Raw genomic sequence first — 11,835 nt, 5'->3', positions numbered from 1 at the left:
TGGCACCACCTGGGAAATTCTTAGAAATGCATATCCCAAAGGCTAAAATTAGGCCTATTGAACTATTTTGATAACATTTTAAAGGAATCTTTATGAACATTAAAATTTGAAGAATATTATAGTAAAAGAGTTGATCCTTTCCTGTCATCTCAAGGCAACTGGAAAAGCATTACATAAACAAGAATACTTAAATTATATTAAAAACCATGGATGGGCAAAACAATGGCCCCTGCTTTCCAAAAAACCTCATAGCTTAGAGATAAGTGAGTATTTCCAGGTGAATAATCTTAGGTCAAATTACCTCAATCTAGAGTATGAGAAAGAAATGTGGGTGTATAGGATATGTTGAGAGAGGTTTTTAGGAAGAGGGGGAGGAAAACAGGACAGGAGAGACGGTTAGGAGTTCATGAGGATGCTGTCCCAGCTGGCATGCAGCCCTGATCAATCATACAGGGAACTTCAGAGTGTGACTTGTATCACAACATTGGCACTGGCTTAAGACAAGAGAATCAGGTTTCCATATTCAGTGGAACAGAACTGTTAGTTATGGGTTGACCTCAAGTGGGAGTACAGAGCATAAATCTGTAGCCAAAATGGTTTCTTATCCTAATGAGTCTATGAAAAAAGGACACAGCTGTGAGACATTAGCAGTGAATACAGAGCATCTGGGGGATGGGTGCTCCAGCCAGCAAAAGGTTTGTGAATGAGAACCACCAACATCATTGCTGTGATCTGAATGTCACATCAAGAACAATTTGCACATTGAAATTCTGTCCTTCAAGGTGATGGTATTAGAAGGAGAGGAGAGAGTAGATTAGGAGAGATAAGAGGTTATGAATGAGATTAGTGCCTCAGATGGTTTGAATATCCTTTGTTATCTTTAAAACTAATACTGAAATATAATGCCTGTTGTGAGATATTAAGAGGTGAGACCAGGTAGATGAATAGATTAATAGATTAATGGCTTAATCAATTGGCTGGAGAGTGGGTCAACTATTAAAATGATCTTGGCTGTGTTTCTAACCACCTCCTTGTCTGTGTTCATGTAACACTAGGGTTGCCTTACGCCTAAGACCAGAATTATGAGACAAAATAAACCTCTCTTCTATATAACTTAGTCTCTGGTACTTTGTTGTAAATGGATTAAGAGAGGACCTTTATAAGTGGGATGCCTGAGAACCTCTTGTTGCCATCCACTGTAGGAAAATACAAGAAGTTGGTGGCCTGCAAGCCAGAAAATGACCCTCACCAGACCCTTATCATGCTGGTAACCTGATCTGGAGCTTTCAACCTGAGAATTGATGATAACTAAAATGCCTGTTGTTTGTAAGTCACCCAGCTACTTGTCCTTGTTAAAGTAGCTCAAATGGACTAAGACAGGTATTCAGTGAAGTAAAATTTAAAGAATATTACAAAAAATAAGAGAAAAACTATTACTAAGCACATTGATCACAGCGTACATTATGTATTCATAGGGAGAGGTGGTCACTTTGTAGTGTATAATCAGAGATAGTAGAATTTAAACTAGACATTGATTAATCGAGTCATCTTCCTTTCACAATAACAGTTATTTCATTTCCCCCTATAGAACTCTCATCCCTCCACCACCAGCATGTGTAATTGATAACAGGAAACCTACTCTAGAATTCAGGGGTGGCCATAGGACTCAGGTACACGTAGGCAAGATTCTTGTCACATCTCCCTGGTCACAAGACTAGTTCTAGGAGGAAGACTTGCATGACAAAAGGAGGCAAAATCAACTTGTCTGTGTCTTAATAAAAGAGGACAGTCTCTTCTAGATTAAGGGGCCCAAGCATATGAACAGCTCAGGCACAAAGCTAAAGATAGCAACGGAGGTTGAAGCGTGTGAAGCCTGACTTTCCTCTGTTCTTCTCAGGATGTATGAGCTAATAAATTAAGACATTACATTTGTTGCACAAGCCACCTAGAGCCTGGTTTTCTATTTCTTATAGTTAAAAGTGTTCTAGATTTAGATATGAATGCAGCTATTCTTGTTTATGGTATTACTGTGGTCTTAAGAAGAAGTATTTCTGGTTCTCTTTTGCTTCCTTATGAATCCTTCCTTTGCATGGATACCACTATTAAAGTACAATTTTAAAATTTTGGGGAAATTACCTATATTCCATATTCAAATCACCTATTCTTAAAACAAAATTAAGAATGCTGCTCATTCTTTGAAATTAGATGATCATTGTAAGCCCATAAACTTCATAGTAGACAGGAAAAAAGGTAAAATTTAATAAATTTTCAAGAGAGGAGATATCTTTTAGCTTTTCATGTATTGATTTATTTCTTGACTTTGTATAATAAAATAACATTTTAAAGTAAATATTTTCACCAGGCATCTTTGATAAATTGTCTTCTTTCCAAATAAAAAATATTCTTATAAATAAACTGAAAATGCATTTATTTTAAAAAGAACTACTGAAAAAAAGCTTCATATTTTAGTATCAAAACTTTACAATTTATTGCCAGTGTCAAAAATCATAAATTCAATCAGAATACCTTAAGGGAAAAAAAAACACTGAAAGTAAAAGAACCTCTTTCAAAGATTGTTTCAAAGTCCCTGATTTTTTGAAGATTCATTAAAAACTAACAAGTTAATACACAGTCTCAAAGTTTGTGTAGGTTTCTGGACTCGTAGCTAAGCTTTGTGACAAATCTAAAGTTCAAATCTCTGACTTTAGAGAAGTGACAGATAATTAGTAAAGAAAATTTGCTTAAATTATTTTCTTTTTTTATTCCAAAAATAAAAGTATCACCAATTGAGTGCTCACCAAGCAGACTCTTGATCTATCACGTCTTCCTTAAACTTTGTGGCCTTCAGTGAGAAGACAAGAAATCTGATAATAAGTGGATTTTTCCAAAAATACACAGGGATGCAACAATAGAACTGGAATTCATGCCAGTTTGAATTCAGTTTCAAATCTGACTTCCCTCCCTCCCTGTTCCCACACAGCTGCCTGGAGCTTCTGCAGTTACTACCTCTGAACTCACAGCAGCAAAGGGGTTACAACAGACCAGCAGAGAACTCTCTTGAAGTGGTGGGAGCTGCAAGTGCCTCTCAAAGAAGACTGGCTCTTTGCCTTCCTCCAAGCCTGTAGAAGGCAGTGCATCAAGCAGGCGGAACAAACAGAGAGGAAGCGATTTCTCAGTCTTTATTTGGGGAAGTCTGAGTTTCACCCATGACTGAATCACTGCAAGAGTCAAACACAGAATTGCAGAGGGGTTGAAGTGGGGAACTCTGGCAAGAAGACCCTTTTACTGGTCTAAGATTATTTAAAAGAGCAAGTGCTCTACCTGCTTGCAGTCTTCCCTGCCTACAGGCTGTGGATATGCTCCGCTTGAACAGACATCTTTGTGGATCTTGCTGGCATTCAGAGGCCTATCCTCAGGGCACTGCCCAGCTTTCACATGAAATGTGCTGGGCCTGTTAATTTAAGGATCTTCTACTGTATCAGTGGCCTTTCTTAGCACAATTTTTATATTTCAAATTATTAATATATTATTTTTAAAATTATTGTGAATCTATTTTAGTGACTATTACTTACCTTAACCAATTGGCCTTACAGAGTTCTTACTATGTGTAATCCTGCAAAGGAGTTATAAAACCTGAGAGAGTCTTAGCTTTAAGGAACTTGTGGAATGTTAAGGACAAAAAGGATGTGAAGGCATCATCTCCACAAATCCTCTAACCTCATCAAGAATTACATGCTTTCTGTCCATCTTCTCCTATGTATAAAATCATTTCTTTAGTTAACTATAGCTGAATGGGGTAAAAACATCTAACTGAGGAATGAGGTCTTGCTTGTGTTTTCAACATCCATTACAGGACTGATGTGTGTCAGACATTGCATTGTTGTCTAATAAAGGTAAATGCACCAAAATCAAGGTAACAGGTAATAGCTGTGTCTGCACAGATTTTAAACATCATGAGTTAAGATGAGACAACTCACAGAGATGTTCAGGAGAAATTACTCTCATCTTATGTATCAACTGACCATAAGATCAGATCTGTATGAAAGGTACAGTTTGACCAAAACTCAGGGGAATGAAAATGTACCTAGTGTTCTAGAACAATGATGAATTACCTCCCTGTGGTAGTAAATTCTTACTGAAAAATTAAGAAAAGATGATGGTGAAATCCATATTAAGTTACTGATATTGATTATTTTATAGACACTACAGCAAAGTCATGAGGTAGGCACTGTTACTTATCCTGTCTTGTAAATGAACAGAGGAAAGCTGATAAAAAAATAGGTATCTGCCCTTAAACACACCATGTCACATAATAGAGCTAGGCTAGATATACAATTGTCTGTATTCATGGTCTGAATTTGCACCATTACCTCAGCCACCCAGGGAGATGAAGCTAAGACCTCCCGGACTTTAACCAAGAATCACTGATCAGAAGTCATCTGCTTTACCTTTTAGCTCTACTCAATTGTGAATCATGGGCTGAGGGTGCAGGATAGTTGGAAGTCTGTGGTCTGTGGAGAAACATTATCTACTAGATGAACTGAATGTTACTAGTTGCTGGAGTCAGTCAACAAGTAAGTGAAATGAAATTGACATCTGGGTGATGGGCCCAAGGATTGAGTTTATTAACAGAATTTTCCCAAGTATGTTAATAGTGTGGATCTTCTTAGCCCATCATTATTATATGCATAAGAAATTTTGCTTTCAAGAACATTATTTCAGTAGTGCAGATCTCAAGCATCTTAAGGGACCATGCTTAGTGGTCTCTGACTTGTTACTGGGTGACAGCGTTCTACGATTTTTATGCGTTCTCCAAGCTGCTTGGCCAGTTGAGCTTTACTCTATCCATTCTTGATGGTCTTATTGGAAATGCCTTTTTATTGCTTTCAATGCATGGCTTCATCCACCTGAGGTTGCAGCTGAGGTAAATAGCTCAGAAGCTCTCCATCAAAAGATGTAAAGGTATATAGTAAACTCTGCCTTCTCTGCTATTGCAGATTCTGTGCTCCTCAGTTTGGGCAGTGTGGTAGATTAAAAACTGATGTTCAACTTAAACACCAGCTAAACTGCATCAGTGTGGTGCTGAGTGTAGAAAGTCCACCTGAAGACTGTTGCCAGCATAAAAAGAAGTGGAGGGGAAGGAAATGACCTTGTGGGCTCTCCTAAATGTTATTGTTTGGAGCTGTTGGTTCTGCTGGAGGAGCTGGTCATGCTGGCTTCCCCAATATGGACTCAGCTGTTCTCATCATCGGAGGAGCTTGGGACCTTGTCGTTTCTGAGGATGGCTGTGGTACTTTTCAGGGGAGCCTTGGTCCTTATTTTGAGCACTCTTCTCAGCTCTAGGGAAGAACCCTCTACTCACTAGCACAGATCCTTCACCCTTAGCATAGACTTTCTCACTTCCACCGCTGACCTTTGGGCCTTCCCAGAACAGATCTGTGAAACAGATTTGCATGAGTCATTTTTGTGGACTCTAGAACTTCAATTGGACTCATGGGAGGCACTGTCATGGGCTCTAGGTCTTCAACTAGACCCATGCAGGATGTTACTATGTGATCCAGGCCCTCAGCTGATTCTCTAGATCTTTAGTGTGTTTGTATTATAATAATACCATAAGTTATGTGTCCTGTAGTGTCTTGTTCTCCTTGCAATCCCTGTTTACAACATACAGCTATAGTCAGATACATGAGCACAACCCACAAACATCCAGTAGATTGAGTTTATGGTCATTCTCCAATAGAAATCAGATCTAAATACACAGGCAGTGGGTGTAGAGAAGAAGCAGCTCAGGACAAGAGACCTGGTGCCCATTCCAGGTAAAGAGCCTGAGGTCTGGAAGCAGTGAAGAGGGAGATTTTATTCTAATGTTAAAATGTTCCTAGCATACTTTGGAACGAGGAAAAAAGGGCAACGTTAGTATAGACAAGAGTCGTTTATTCAATGTTAAATATGTTTTGAGTACCCAAGGTACTATAGCAAACCCTAGGAATCAGGCAATACACAGACAGAAGTCTTGTGGAAAAATATTGACCATAAACTAATAAAATATTATCAATAAATAAAATGCTATTTTTAATAACTAAAAACATTGTATACTCCTTCACAGAAAATAAAACCTAGAAAGAAAATAATCAGGCTTGAAAGCTAGAGATAAAAAATGCGAGCCCCAGTCAACTGAACATTATGGGCTATCACTTTTTCTGGCAGTAGCTGCTCTGTAAGTACGGCCAGCAAGGCAAGGATGGGCTGAGTTGGGCTGGCACTCTGGACCACTAGTTTTCATGACATTATTTTCCAGTGAGTTCTTATTTGAGGAGTAACATGGTAGCATACTAAAAAGAAAAATAAACCAATTAAAAATAGATACCAGCACTTTACTTTTGATAAGATAGTAGAAAAGTTCTCTTTAAGGACCTGAGATCCAAGCTGAGACTGGAATGAAGGGGAGGAGAATAAGAAGGGAATGTTTGGGAGAGGGGTGTTCCAAAGGAGAAAGTCTGAAGGACCAAGGGCCTGAGGCAGGAATGAGATTGGCATGTTTTCCAGAGAGGCTATTAGAATAGCAGGGCTAAAGTAAAATGACCATATAGCCACATAACTATATAACCATCAAAACCTAGCAGTCAGCGATCAAGACTGTAGACTGATATTTAGACAATACAGACTTAAAATTGAATTCAAAATCAGAGGAGACAGAAAAACAAAAAACCAAAACAAACAAACAAAAAAAAACCAAAAAACAAAACAGGAACTCTTCAGAGAAACAACTCTGGGAAGAGAGAAAATATAGAATTACAAAGCCAAGAGTTCTCTGAGTGGAATCACAGGTAGGGCTCAAGAATCCACCTTCTGGTCGCCTCAGCAGCACATATACTAAAATATAAGAGAACATATCAGCCTATGTTTAGCACATGTGGAAGGTTAAAATGAAGAGCTGATCTTCAAAAGAATTGATTTAGTCTTAAAGAGTAAGTAAGACTAAAAACAATTTGAACTAAAGTGTTAGGTAAAAATAAAAGTATATGAAAAGACATATAAGTCCCCAAAATAGAAAGAATCAAGACAGATAATGTATATTTTAACTATATTATATTTATCTATTTTAAGCTTAACATTTGATTTTACAGTAACTGTGTATTTACAAAAAAATTAAGAAAATACCATAGAGAGTTTCCATATATGCCATACTCAGGTTCACCTACAATAACACGTTCCATTAATATAAAAATCTGTTACAAATGGTGAACCAATAATTCTGCATTATTATTCAATAAAGTCCATGCTTCATTCAGATTTCTTCATTCTGTTCCGGGATTTTACCCAGTATACCATACCATCATTAATGATTCTCTTTCCTTTAGACAGTTTTGGTTATGCAAGTTTATTTAACTTTTTGAGGTCTTAGTGATACTGATGGTTTTTAAGCATGCTGAATCAGCTATTTTTTTAGAATATCCATCAACTGGGGCTGTTCTGATATTTGTTGATTATTAGACATAGGCTATGTGTGTAGAGAAGGAAGATCACAGAAATAAAATGCCACTTTCAACACATATAAATATAGACTTACTATTTTTGGCTTTCATGGTGGACCTTGTCTGTTCTTTCTTTTCACGTGATCCTTTTGCCCCACTATTTCCACACTGAACTCGAAAGAAGCCAATATACACTGCCCCTACCAAAGTGGAGAGTCTATTCTTCGTCTCTTTGAGAGTGGACAACCTATGAAAACTACCAGGAATTCTTCTGCACTGACCCCTTCCCAACTTTCTTAATCATCTATGCTACCTTATTTTGGCAACAGGATATCATGGATATGTATTTTGTACTTTGAACTATAATCTAACATTACTTTTATTTTTTGCTCTAAATTTTCCAGGCTCAGTCACTGAAAACTGTTTAAAGGACCTCCTGTGTCCCTTTGCCGTATTTCCTGCTCAGTGATGTGTTTCCCCACACTTCACTTTCTGGCAATATCAGACTCCCCAGATCCATCTGTATTTTACAAGTTAATCTTAGCATCCATAATTTATATAAGGAGCTACTTTTGTGAAAGGAATTAGAAACCAAAATCTAAGTGGTACGTGTGTGGGTTGCCACTACAAATATCATTGCACATACTGTGCACACATGTACCTAGCCATAGTACATATGTTGATATAGCTAATAATATCCATGTCCATATGTATATCCTATAAATATATGTGTGTGTATAGCTAAACATGAGCTTGTACTCATGTTTCTTACTCTATTCTATTATCACACAGAGTATTTTGTATTCTTCCCTTTACTTATTAATAGTATCACACTTAACAATTTCAAATCACTTTCTTGCCACCCACAATATTGACATGATTATCCAAATTTAGTACATATGTGTATTGATATCAAAATTTTTAACCCATGCACTTATGAAGAATAACATTGTCATCCAGAATAGTGTTTACATGTAATTTCTCTTGCCTCCAGTCTTCTAGATTCTATTCATATCTAAAGTTAGTAAGCTGAGATCTTTTTCCTTCAATCGGTTTAGTCAGGCTGCTTCATCCATGTATAATTTAGTTAGGTTATTTTGTCAATCTAAATATTCCATCCTGGACTCTCCTACATACCCAGATGAATTTTAAAAGTTATATATTAATATTTAAGCTCTGTGCTGTGAATTTCTATGGACTTTAATACAAGCACAGCCTCATGTATCCATCATAGCGTTGTCAAACTGAAAATTTCTACTGCCCTCAAATTTCCCTGTACATCACTTATGCAACCTTCTTCCACTTCTGCCAACCTTAGGAAAGCACTGACATTTTTGTCATCACTATAGTATTGCCTTTTCCAAATTATTATGTAATTGAAACCATACAGTTTGTAGTCTTTTTACTCCTTCCTTTCACTTAGGAATGTGCAATTAAGATTCATTCATATCTTTTCATGGCTTGATAGCTCACCTCTTTCTATCACTGAATAATATATTCTTTGGCAAAGATGCCCCACAGCTTGTTTATTCGTTTATCTGTTGAAAGACATTTTGCTTGCCTGTACATTTTTGTGACTTCATAACCACAAAGCTGCTGTAAATGTTCACAAAAAGCATTTAATTTGGATATTAGTGTTGAAAACATTTGAGTAAATACCTTGAAGCATAATGGGTGAATCATATGGTAAGATTATACTTAACTCTGTAAGCAACTGCTAAACTGCTTTCAAGGTAACTTCAAGGTTTGCATTTCCAGCAGCAGGGAACGAGAATTCCTGTTGTTCCACATTCTTTCCAGCAATCATTGTTGTCAGATCTCTGGATTTTTGCCATTTTAAGGCATTAAGTATATCGTAATACCTCATTATTGTTTGGATTTGAAATTCCTTAATTATAAATATGCTGAAACTTTCACAAACTTATCTGCCATTCTCAGTATCTTTAGAAATGAAGTATCTCTTCAGATCTTTTGCTCATTTAAAGAAAAATTTTTGTTATCATTGAATTTCAAGTGTTCATTGTATATTCTGGATGTAAATCCTTTATCAAATATGCATTTTTGCAAAAATTTTCTCCTGGTCTGTGGTGTGCTTTTTAACAGTGCCTTTTACAGAGCAGAAGTTTTAGTTTCAATCAAGTTCAGTACATCAACATATTTTTGAGGACTATGCTATTCGTGTTTTATTTAAAAACTTTCATAAACTCAGTCGTCAAGTGCTTTCACTCATATACTTTTCTCCTAAAATTTTCTTCTTTACCTGATACTAAAGAGTACACTGAAGCCTTCAACAAAACAGTAAATTTATCTATTTCTTTAGTATTAGCAGTTATTACGTCATGCATTCTGACAGTGTTATTAAGGGCATACACATCTTGGATTCATTAAAACAAGAATGAAGTGATTCCTTTTTCTTTATACATTGCCCTTTTATGATACTTACTAATGTATCTTGTTCTGAAATCTACTTTGACTTAACTTGATATGGCTATGTTAGTTTTCTCTAGTTTACTGTGTACCCTAAAATATAGTTCTCTATCTCTTTACATTTTTAAATGAATCTTTTGTAAGCAACCTTTTTTGTAATACAATTCACGTAGTATTCATTTTGTCCATACAAAATATATAAGTTAGTTTTGTATATTCATAGATGTGCATTGTGAAAATAACCAAATTTGATGTAGAAATTTCCTGTCATATCAAAAAGCCATATCCTTCATGTGTTTTTATATTTATTGTTGCATATTAGTACAATTTTTAGGAATATATATTTACCTTGCAAATGATTACATTTCTCACTGGGAATCTGTGCCTGTACAAGAAACTTTCTAATTCTTTTTCCCCGTTCCTTTTCTGTCCCTTTATCTCTTCTTCCCTTCCCTTCCCTTCCCTTCCCTTCCCTTCCCTTCCCTTCCCTTACAAAAGCTTGGTTTCCATTTTTTCCTTCATTTTTTGGCCTGCCCTCTCTTTTCTGCTCCCTACTTCCTCCCTGTCCTCTTTCCCATTCACACTACCACCTTTTCACCTCATTATTATCCCCCTACTTAAAAAAAATCACTTGTCTCCTGTTTCCTTTTGGTGTGACTGTTAACCTCTCTTTTTTGAGAATCACACCTGAATTGGTTAGTAGGAACTTGTGAATAGGCATTCTTTAAGAAAATAGAATACATGTAGCTATAATATTGCCAGTCTTAACATTTCCTGAAGATCCAAAGATTTTAAAGTCCTCTTGAGTGACCACTTGTTTAGGCCTCCTTTCTTGGTGATAAGTTTCTGTAAACACTTCCCCTTAGAAGTCTGCATTGAGCAGCTCCTTTGACTTCAATGCATCACAGTATACACAGAGCCCTGGGGATTATCCCAGCATCAGAAAACTAAAGATTGAATATCTGGATGGTATTGGTTTGACAGTAAAAGGGATGTGCGTGTGTGTGAGTGAGTGTGTGTGTGTGTGTGTGTGTGTGTGTGTGTGTGTGTTGTTGTTGTTGTTGTTGTTGTTGTTGGGGTAGCCATTGTAAAGTATTTCAATTAAATCTCAGTGTACCTGTTAGCCTGGGCCTTTGTATGCCAACCGTCAAATTCACATTTCTCTTCCCATGGTGCAGGTTCCCTGTCTCCTTATTCCCTCCATTCCCCTCCCTGGCATTCCAAGTCAATTTCCTCTAAGTCCTGACCTCCATTAACTATTTGGATCTCTACCCTTTAAGATGAGATAGGACTATAGAAGGGTTTGGATAGGTATAATGCCATTTCTGTAGAAAACTCTAGAAATATGTTTGCCTGGAGAGTGGATTTTTGTTATGGGAAAAGTTCTGTGTGCACTTCTTGATAAGTACTATTCCCTGCTTCTCAAGGCCACAAAGAGCTCTTTGTTAGTTCTTACTCCAAGAATTTAATGGGGGTTGAAAGGTAAAAGCCATAAAAATGTGTTGGCTCCTCAAGACTGAGGGTCCCCCAAAAGTCTTTGTTTCACATTAGTATAAACTTGGCTTCCAACAGTAGACAACATTGGTATATTCTGATTTTTGATTGAAGTGTCTTCTGTTTCCAGTAAACAAACCTTGGCTTCATCACTGGATTTATCCACATCATTAGACTTTAAGGTAAGGCTGCCTTGTGACTCAAGAAAAATCACTGAGTATGACTTTTCTTTGTTTATTTTTCTTATTACAAGGATGAAAAGAACAATTACGATATCTTTACCTGTAGATTTTGACATGGAAGTCTATTGAATGATTTTTTAATTAATAGGCCTTGTTTTTTATAGAGACAAAACTCACAAGTACTAGCTTTCCATCAGAGAGAAAAAATGCCTGAGAAAATCCCCTTACAGGAGGGAACAATGATTTGGGCTCAGAGT

This window comes from Cavia porcellus, unplaced genomic scaffold, assembly GCF_034190915.1.
Source record: "Cavia porcellus strain 051 isolate PalLab524CR breed Dunkin Hartley unplaced genomic scaffold, mCavPor4.1 scaffold_5, whole genome shotgun sequence".
NCBI classification, from domain to species: domain Eukaryota; kingdom Metazoa; phylum Chordata; class Mammalia; order Rodentia; family Caviidae; genus Cavia; species Cavia porcellus.
The sequence above is the reverse complement of the archived record's forward strand: the minus strand, read 5'-3'. Positions refer to the sequence as shown.